We start from the raw sequence: 10,868 nt of genomic DNA, 5'->3' as shown, positions 1-10,868 counted from the left end.
ATATATTGATGACGTACAATCATGTGACTATGTGGTGCGTGGATAGCCTGAAATTGATACAACTATGATGAATGCATAGCCCAAATTTTATGATTATGTGTTGCTTAGGTGACGAATAACATATGAACTTACGATCCCCAACCATGAAATTCAGTGATGCTCGAGCAACCTCTAAGCCATATGAACTTGTAATGTATATAATGTCTTAAACCACGGGAAATTGTGCAGCATGAGTGGTCTACCACCACATGATCATGTGATGTGTTATCTGCCCTAAATCATGTGGGATTGGGTTGCTATCCCAGATTGGATAGTTATATAATGAGTGGACAACCCTTGACCACTTGGCACTTTGGTTGGAGTGTGGCCCCAAGTAATAAGATCATGTGACGTGTGTTTAAATCCATAAACATGTTCAATTATAACAAATGTGTAGACTCTACTGGTGTGAAGGTGTAATATACATGTTTGGCCCATTAATCATGTGGGTATTTTATGTATGTATGGCCACCTAATCATAGGCAATGGTGGAGTATATATAGTCATCTAAATGTATAAATGTGAAATGCACACAAGGCTAACCAAATACATAAAATCAATTGGCATTGGTGGCCATTCAACAACGTAGGTTTGTGCTTATCGACATAGACACCACCACTTGAATCATGTATGACCAAGTTGTACATTAAACAAATTGTGATGTAGGGTTAGATTACACAAGCTAATGCTATTAATGTAATGCCCTGAAATTCGGGGGTCGAGCAGGAGCCCAACTCCCGAGTTCCAACACATCACTTATGCAACATAGAAAATGATGATTAAATGTTGTCTGTATTAGTGCCTTAAATATGAGTGAGATTATACCAAACAGCATATCATACTTCAGAGACAGTTAAATTATGCAAGCAGAAGACTGTGATAATTATATAAAATGTAAAAACTGGTGTAAGTCTCCAGAGTGTGAACATGTTACCAGGTTAAATATATACATGTATACTCGCAAAATGGACAAAATGAATATACATGGGTGCCCCAAAATGTAAAATGACAAGTGTAATGGCATCTAGACAGCATCCCCGTAACCCCGTCGATCATAACACGGTCTACATAGACCCGCCTGATAGCTGCATATAGGAGAACTCTTCATCATCGCAAAAGTCCGGCTCTGCCTCAAAAGCATTGCCATCATCTGCATATACAACAAGGTTTGGTTGGTGTTCAAACACCGTCTCAGAACGTGGGAAGGAGTGATCAATTCAGTGGAACTATAAAGTAAATGTTAACATGTTATCAATTCAGTCAAGCAGTAATGATAAAGCAATACAACAAGCATTCCTAAGTACTTTGGTTAATGTAAGGATGATATGTATTAATGATGTATACCCTCGCCTACACTCCCTCTTACGACAACATCTCATGATCACGGCATGCAACACTCCCGCCGTGCTCAACTCCAACACCAAAGGCACATGCAATGCGATGCATAGGCATGATTAGCTAAGTTCTTAATTAGGCATATTCATACAGCAGGATTGAGAAACTAAGGCACTTCCCTTTGTATCATATATCCAAACATTGATCCATCTAGGGTCATCAATCCTAGTAGTCACATACGATAAGCAGTTTCCAAGTCGCTATGGAACGGCTCGTCACCTCAGCGCAGGCCTGGTTTATACTCGAGGTAACTATGGAAAGGCTCGTTACCTTAACGTAGTCCTAGTGTATACTCGAGGTCACTACGGGCTCGTCACCTGATCGTAAGCCGACAGCTCGAATACAGTGTCCCATACACCACCATATTCGGCTAACGAGTTTTGGGTTGCTCTTTGGTCACTACAGGGAGGCTCGTCACCTCAGCGTAGGCCGACAGCTCGACCATGGTGTCCCATACACCACCATGTCCGGCTCATGAGTCTTAGCGGATCGAGGTACGAAGGTTAAACAGAATTTTTACTGGTAAGTTGGTACCTTAGATTCAAGCAGTAGCGTCCATATATGGTGAACATATAATGGGTCAATCGGGTTACTAGTACGAGCGTATGTTGACTTGGTCGACATAGAGTGCGTAAGCACTCCATGTGGCCTAACCACTGTCAGCAAATCTGCGTACGACTCGGATTCCCTGAACACATTTGATGTGGCGGAACGACCTCGGCCACTAACTCGGGAATCTTTATTGATCGCCTGGACTATATAGCAGTCCCAAACATACTTAAACATACCGGGAAAGCATATGTGATAGGCATTTTAGCAAATAAACAATTAATTCAAATAAGGGAACCACTTGAGCATCTTTATGAAGTACAAATAAACATGCTTTCATACCTATATATTTTATACGTAAATCACATCAAATAATCTAAGTTACATGAATGGATTTATACACATAGCTAAGGTAGTTGAGAATCTTATCTCAATACCCATATAAAACACAATTTGCTAAATATTTACTCATTCAGACATTTTTACAAACACTTAGACTACACACTACAACATACCTGACGTATGTTGGTCATAACATGTATTAGGGCAAATCCTTTCACCAAGAAGTTGTCACCTATACAACAATCATATATCCACGACGGATAATCATGGCAAGCACGAGTCCAAATTCCATACTCATTCAAACATTTTAACAAACACATGGAATGCGTTATAAATCAACATAGTCTATATATAAGCATATGTACGGAAAACCTTGTATCTAAGCACATGTGATAGCAATCAAGCCAATAATAATCATTTCTGACATTGAAAGCCTTAAAAACCATAACCTAAACATTTATAGTCTGCACCTTTCGTCGGTAGACTCGTAACGAACTCAGTTTAAACAAGTCTTCGTCTATGGCACAATGACAACCTATAGTATGAAACAGATTAGCTATTCCACCATTTGCTCTTTTTGAATCCCTAAAACAGATTAGGTTTAGGATTTCTTACCCAAGTACGGAGTCAGAATCGCCGAAATAGCGATACGGTAACGGTGGTTAAGCACGTGGAATGGCAGGGAAGAATCTCATGAATAATCCCCCACTCTCTCACTCACTTTCTCTCTCTTTCCTTCTCTTTCTTCTCTCCTCTCCCTAGGGTTTGCAAATTCGTATGTGAAGGGAGAGAGAGGGTTTAAGGCCCTTATATAAGCCCAAAACTGAACTCAATGGCCCTAGGGCCATGGTATACTTAGGTTATAACCAAATAGTGCCCATTTCGATCCAACAGAGCTGTTCTGGAGGCCCCTTTTCTACATGCGGTCGGACTTAAGCTCCTTAATATTAGATCTAGGTCAGGCTAAGTTTTCAATCCGATCGGATTTATGGATCGACCGTGGCGGACCAGTTTCAGTTCAACGGCCATCGTCGCTCGATTAGGGCCACAAGTACATGGTCTGAATTCTTAGATTCGGCCTGCAAGCGATCGACTTAATTCACTTAAGTTTCAGTTCATTTCCTAAAGATATTCGCGTTTCTCACACACTTCGCTCCGGGCTCATGTTATGCACTTTTGGATACCTTTAGGACTTGATTTCCGAGATGGTTGCCAAGTCCAGTAAGGGGGTCATAACCGTATAGATTTGAGGAAATCGGACTGTCGACGTGCGGTCCAGGTCCGATACGGAGTTTCGATGCGCTCTCGAGAGAAACCAGGTTTAGAGATTGATCCTAGATTTCAGTGTAATATAGCATTAATGACTCTATAAGTTTTGGGTCTTGCAGTTCATATTTAAAGTGGTTCAAGCTAATTTCATAGCTAGTCTTGTTTAGCACTTAGTTAATTTCGTCAAATTTCTAAAGGATTTGGTTCTAAGTGATTTCTGTCTAAGGTGGTACTTGGGTTTTTGTACGGATTTTTCCAAGACGTTACAGTTAAGGTCCTGGATTCTATGCGATGTGATCTCTAAACTGTAAATGGTATGATGTGAAATGGCCAAGCTATATGTCCTAGAGGGGGGGTGAATAGGACTATGGCAAATTAAAAATAAATACTGCAGAATATGAAACAAGGAATAGATAACACTATACACCAATCACAGTATAAGAATGGAAGACAACTTAAAATAGAGAAATTTAAACAAAAATTGTTCTAAGAACAACCTTACATCAAAAACCAAAGTTTATGGTAAGACAACCTTATTTCTATAACAAATAGAGAAACTGAAGCTCAACGTAATAAAGAGATAGCAAAAATATAATGCTAAAATGTAAATCTAAAGTATTACAATATTCCCCAATGAGCTTGAAATGAAATGATTACAATATTCACATTCACACATACATTCCACAATTCTGAATGATAAAAGATAGGAAATATAAATCACACATCCACAACACAAAGAATTATAGTGGTTCGCCTGTGTGCTCACCAACTATAAAACAACAACCATACAGAATGCTACTCCACTCCTAATATCCTCACACAGGGGATATTAGCGTTCACTATCAAATACGTTTTCATAGGTTCACCCAAAACCTTCACAATTATGTCTTTTTCAAAGGGCTTATATAATTCAAAAACCATCACTTCTGAGTTTTCTGGCTCTCCTCAGATAACCAACAACTTTAAGATTTTTTGGGCTTAACCTCAAATAAAACCAAACAAAGTAAATTACACAAATTGTAAAATACTTGATTTTCTCCTTCGTTGTAGCAGCCCAGAAGAACCAAGTCGGAGTAGAGATTTGAATGTCAAAGTTCAATGTCCAATACTCACTTTATAATGGTTTTAAGTTCTAATAGATTTTAAATTTAAACAAAAGGGATAGCTCTAATTGATTTTGATTCCAGAAAAAGGGAAACAACAATTCCTCTTTTTAGAATAGATTGGAATGCAAGAAACAAAATCAATTAACAAAGCTAAAGAAAGAGAATATTAAATATGCACACTTAGCTTAAATGGAGCACCGACTTATCTCTCAGAAGACCAAATTAAATTAACTTGAATTGATTAATTTATTCTGAGATTCGTGCTTTATTTATAGGTGAACAAATCACGTCTTCGACTGGTCTAAGGACCTCTACGACTGGTCGTAGAACCAACAGATACTTGAAAATTCAGGCGCGATAAGATTTAGCAATTCCACCACTGGTCGTAGGTGGCCAAATTTCAACGTTGTTCTTTGAGTCGTAGGTCTACGACTGGTCGAAGATGCAGTCGACACTGTTTCTACGACTGGTCGAATAATCCCCAGGACTAGTCAAAGCCTAACAGAAAATTTTCAATTTTTGTAACAAACTTACGACTGATCCAGAAAATGTTTAGACAGGTCGAAGCAGTACTAGGACTAGTCGAACAAAGTCCAGGACTAGTCTTAGAACAGACCAAATTCACTTATATGAAACATATGAATTATGTATCCAAAATGGCCTACTCTAAAGGTCAACCTAAGGTCAATCATACCTCAATAGTGAAGTAAGGACATTGAAACTTTAGAGACGAGTGACCTTTGAAAGTAATGGAGCTTGAAGTCTTGTTATCGATTAAACTTGAGAACTTTTTGAGATCTTGAGATTGAACTTGAAAGCTTCTTGAGATCTTGAGGTTGAACTTGAAAGCTTCTTGAGATTCTTGACTTGTGAACAGTGCTTGTCAAACTAAGTTGATCTTGAGTAGAGCATTGTTCTTCACAGATGCAAGCTTTATAACAGTGTCTTTGGCCCACAAATTTGACAACACAAAGGGCTATAAACTATGACACTTACAATCTTCTCATTTGTCAAATTAGTAACAAAACACACTTTCAAGACATGTTACATAATACAAAATATCTGATTAAAGAATCATGCACCAATTGTTATATCTGATTAAAGAATCATGCACCAGTTGTTATATCTGATTAAAGAACCATGCACCAGTTGTTATCAACCGGCATCCTGCAGACTTATAAATCAATATTTATTCAACATATAGTCTACCTCTGCACACCTTTGCTCATACTCCCCCCTGAGTAACATACTCATAAAACAATATACAATACAATGCTATTCCCTCCTCATGACAACATCCATATTCATATACATATTTATAACATATCCATACTCTCCCTTTTTGTCACAATATGACAAAGGAAGCACAAAATAGATGGCTGAGGAGAAATAATCAATGAGAAATATGAGAGATAACTAGTCAAGATATGAGAACATAGCATAAGCAACACACATAATTTATAGACTGAGCTAAGTGTTAAAGAGAGCGACAAACTCAAAAACAGTTAGGAGAATAAAGTTATTACAGACCGGTAATCATAAAAATACTAATCTGACCCAGATGAAGGAGCAGGAATGGAAGGATTAAGTTGATGCATGCCTTTGTTCAAGCGCCTAAGATATTTGCGCATATATTTGAACTGTAAATCATGGGCAACAGACATGGTTTCCATCGTAACATTTAGATTCTCAATTTTATCTTCCAATGCACTCAGACGTGCATCAAATGAAGAAGGCTCATAATCTGGATCATTTGTAGAATCAAACTTAAGCTCTTAAAAAATATCATCCATGTTAATATCATCAGGAAGAAGATCACCAGCTTCTTCCTCATGTTCAGCTTCAGCACTGCCAACACCATCACCTTGGCCAGGAAGGAAATCCAGCTTCATCTTATTGATATTGAAATTGTTAAATATCAGATGATGGATAGGGGCCTCTCCAACCGGCATGTCGACTGACATATGTGTAACCAACACAGTCATCAAATATCCAAACGGAATGTCACTGTGACCAGGATGGAGTCGAAACTGAATGATGAAGTGACAAATCAAGGATGGTAAACAATTGTTAACACCACTGACAACAGAATGAAGAATACGAACCATGAAGGACGTCAATTCAGATTTATTAGCCGACCGAGGATACAAATTAGACACAAAGATTTTGTGAAGAACTCTATATTTGGGTAACAAATATTTTGAAGGAACCGCATTCCCTTTATACGTCCATTGTACATCCAAATTGCATAAGTCCTTAGTCAGCATACGTTTTCCAGTGATAGAGGGTTTATCAGATAAAGTATGGATGGGAATACCCTCATCATTCACTGGAATATCCATAAGGGCTGAAATCAAATGACGATCAATTTCAAATGGCCCTTCTCTTGTGGAGATAGAAAAAGTTAAATTTTTTAATGAGAAAGCACATATGCATGCTAACATGGATTGGGCAATGGACCGGTATGCTGGCCCACCCCAAAGTAATAAGTTATTCCAACCTACAGATTGGAGCATAGGAAAAATATCAAAAGGAGCAACATGATTAATATCTACTGGATATTCAATAATAACATTACGCAATCTTATATCCCGAACATAAGATGAATTGTCTTTAGGAGCCCTAAGATGACGCTTAGTGATAGGGGCTGATCTGGAAGAGGAAGATGGACTACGGGACGTTGATTTTCTTCCTTTAGAAGCCATATGCAACAAAGATTTCAAGAATATAGAGAGTTGCAAAGGATTGAGAAAAGGGTTTTCTTAAATCAGATTTTTCAAAAGAAAAATCCTAAATCTCTACTAAATTTGAAATAGACAACTCCAAAGAGAAATAGAAGCAATCTAGACACAAATCTACAAGCAAAATGTAAATAGAGCACTAACCTTGAAGATTTTGGAAGATGGGTTTGACTAGTCATAGGTCGGCTCATTGGAGAGTGAAGTTGAAATGAAGAAGAAAGTGATTTTTCCCAAATTTTAAGTGAATCCACGTGATTCACGACTGGTCGTGGGTATACACGGCCGATCGTAGCACGACTGGTCGTGGATACTCACGACTGGTCGAGTACAGGCCAAAAAATCTGATTTTTGCATATTTTTCAAGATTTGAAAACTAAACTAGCAAATATATACAATATGATACAAATAGACATAATTAATCATTTTAAAATGCACATGCTGAAATCAAATTTTATTTTGTTAAACCTGTTTTTGTCGAGCAGTTTAGTGAAAATATTAGCATGTTGATTCTCGATAGGGATATATTCCAAAGATATAACTTTTTTCTTCTACTAATTCCCGAATATAATGAAATCTAATGTCAATGTGCTTAGTACGAGAATGTTGAATTGGATTTTTCGAAATATTTATGGCACTGGAATTATCACAATATAATAATATAGAATCCTATTTAATTCCATAATCACTTAGCATACATTTCATCCAAACAAGCTGTGTACACGCATTACCAGCTGCAATATATTCAGCTTCAGCTGTTGAAAGTGATATAGAACTTTGTTTCTGCGATTCTTTAGGTTCAGACTGATATCTAGCGCAAATATCAACACTTAGAGCGATATCTACTCTACTAGCAGGTAAATACAATAGACTACTAATCATACTCCGATATAATTTCGGATCCACATTTTTACCTGTAAAATCTTTTGAGAGTTTTAAGGTTGTACTCATAGGAGTATCAAAATCCTTACCATTCTCAAATCCAAATCTCTTAATCAAGTTCATAGCATATTTAGATTGAGAATTGAACACTCCATCAGGTTTTTGTTTTACTTGCAACCCGAGAAAATAATTCAATTCCCCAACCAAGCTCATTTCAAACTGAGATTTCATCAAATCTGCAAACTCAATAGTCATGTCAGTACATGTAGATCCATAAATGATATCATCAACATAGATTTGTACTAATAAAATATGATCCTTATGTTTTTTAATAAACAAAGTTTTATCAACACATCCCATTTGAAAATTATGGCTTAATAGAAACTTTGTTAGTTTCTCGTACCATGCCCTAGGAGCTTGTTTTAAACCATAAAGTGCCTTTTTAAGACGATACACATGACCCGCATTTTTGGGGTCTTCAAAACCCGTTGGTTGTTCAATATAGACTTTCTCATGCAGATCGCCATTTAAAAACACACTTTTCACATCCATTTGGTAAATCTTAAACTTTCTAAAACATGCAATAGATATAAAAAGTCTAATTGATTCAAGACGCGCTACTGATGCAAAGGTTTCATCATAGTCAATACTTTCAATTTGAGAGTAACCTTGTACCACTAGCCTAGCCTTGTTTCTAATTAAATTGCCAAGTTCGTCAGACTTATTTTTGAAAATCCATTTGGTTCCAATGATATGTTTATTTTTAGGTCTAGGTACAAGATACCAAACATCATTTCTTACAAATTGGTTAAGTTCTACTTGCATCGTAACAATCCAGTTTTTATCAGCAGAGCTTCTTTTACGTTAGATGGTTCTATCTGGGATGTAAAATATACATAATTTCATATATCCTCAAGCTGTCTATGGGTACGAACACCGGTGAGAGGGTTTCCAAGAATCTGTGTGGTTGGATGATCTTTAACAATCCTTAGTTCAGAATCAGTCTGATTAGATGAAGTATCAGGTTTATCAATTACAAGAACTTCATCATTATCTGAACTTGAGACAGGTGTGCTTAAGTGATCATCAATGACCACATTGATAGACTCTTGAATCACATCGGTCCTTTTGTTCAGAACCTTATAAGCTGGACTGTTTAAAGAGTATCCTAAAAAGATCCCTTCACCACTCTTCGTATCAAACTTTCCCAGATTTTCACGATCTCGTAAAATATAGCACTTACTGCCAAAAACTCGAAAATATTTGACAGTAGGCTTTTTATCGAACCACATTTCATAAGCCGTTTTATTATTATCTTTACTAATATAAACCCGGTTAATAATATAACAAGTTGTATTAACTGCTTCAGCCCAAAGATTCGTAGAGAGCTTCATACTATTCAACATGACATTAGCCATTTCTTGAAGCACTCTATTTTTTCTTTCAACTATACCATTTTGTTGTGGAGTTTTGGGCGTTGAGAATTCATGTAATATTCCCTGGTCACTACAGAACTTCTCAAAACCGTTATTCTCAAATTTAGATCCATGATCATTACGAATCTTACTGACTTGAGAACCATTTTCAGTTTGAATCCTTTTAAAAACCTTTTTCACTTCTTTAAAGGTTTCTGATTTGTCCTTTAAGAAGACTACTCATGTATATCTAGTAAAGTCATCTACAATTACCAAGATATATCTTTTTCCACCTCGAGTTTTCGTCCTGGTAGTCTTACTAGGTCTATATGGAGAAGCTCGAGTGATCTTGATGTGGTATCGAAATTCACCTTTTTGTGTGAGTTCCTTATTTGTTTGCCAATCTGGCATTCACCACATATTTTATCTAATTTTTATAGTTAGGGTAAACCTCTTATAAGTTCCCCTTTGCTCAATCTATATAAATTTCGGTAGTGTACATGTCCAAGACGTTTGTGCCATAAGTTAGTCTCGTCTGTATGGACCATGTAACATGATTGATTACATGAGCTAGATTCGCTAACAATATAGCAGTTTTCAGACGTTCTACGTCCAGTTAGTATTACTGAACCCTTGTTTAGAATCTCACAGCTTTAATTAGAAAACTGTACACTATGGTTATTATTGCATATTTGAGATATGCTAAGCAAGTTATGTTTTAGACCTTCAACATATAAAACATTTTTAAACAAAGGAAGGTTATAGAGTTGAATAGTACCTTGGCCCATAATCTTGCAGTTGCTGTCATCACCAAATGTGACTGAACCGTCAGTCATGTTTTTGAGATCGGTGAATAAACCTTTATAACCAGTCATATGCCTTGAGCATCCACTGTCTAGGTACTACTTTGAATGGCTTGTAGCTTTGAAAGTTGTGTGAGCAACTAAGCAAGCAACTTTAGGAAACTATTTCAGAACTGTTTTGGGTTTAGGAGTATAGTTGGTCTTCTTCTGACTGATGTTGTAAGAATGACCTACTGAGTTAGATTTTAAGAGCACTTTGAGTAAATCTACTATCTTTTCAGTAAGAGGGTTTCGGTTCTAATTTTTAAAATTGACATGATTGCTCTTAGG

Source organism: Magnolia sinica, chromosome 19, assembly GCF_029962835.1.
Source record: "Magnolia sinica isolate HGM2019 chromosome 19, MsV1, whole genome shotgun sequence".
Taxonomy (NCBI): domain Eukaryota; kingdom Viridiplantae; phylum Streptophyta; class Magnoliopsida; order Magnoliales; family Magnoliaceae; genus Magnolia; species Magnolia sinica.
This window is presented reverse-complemented; position numbering follows the sequence as displayed.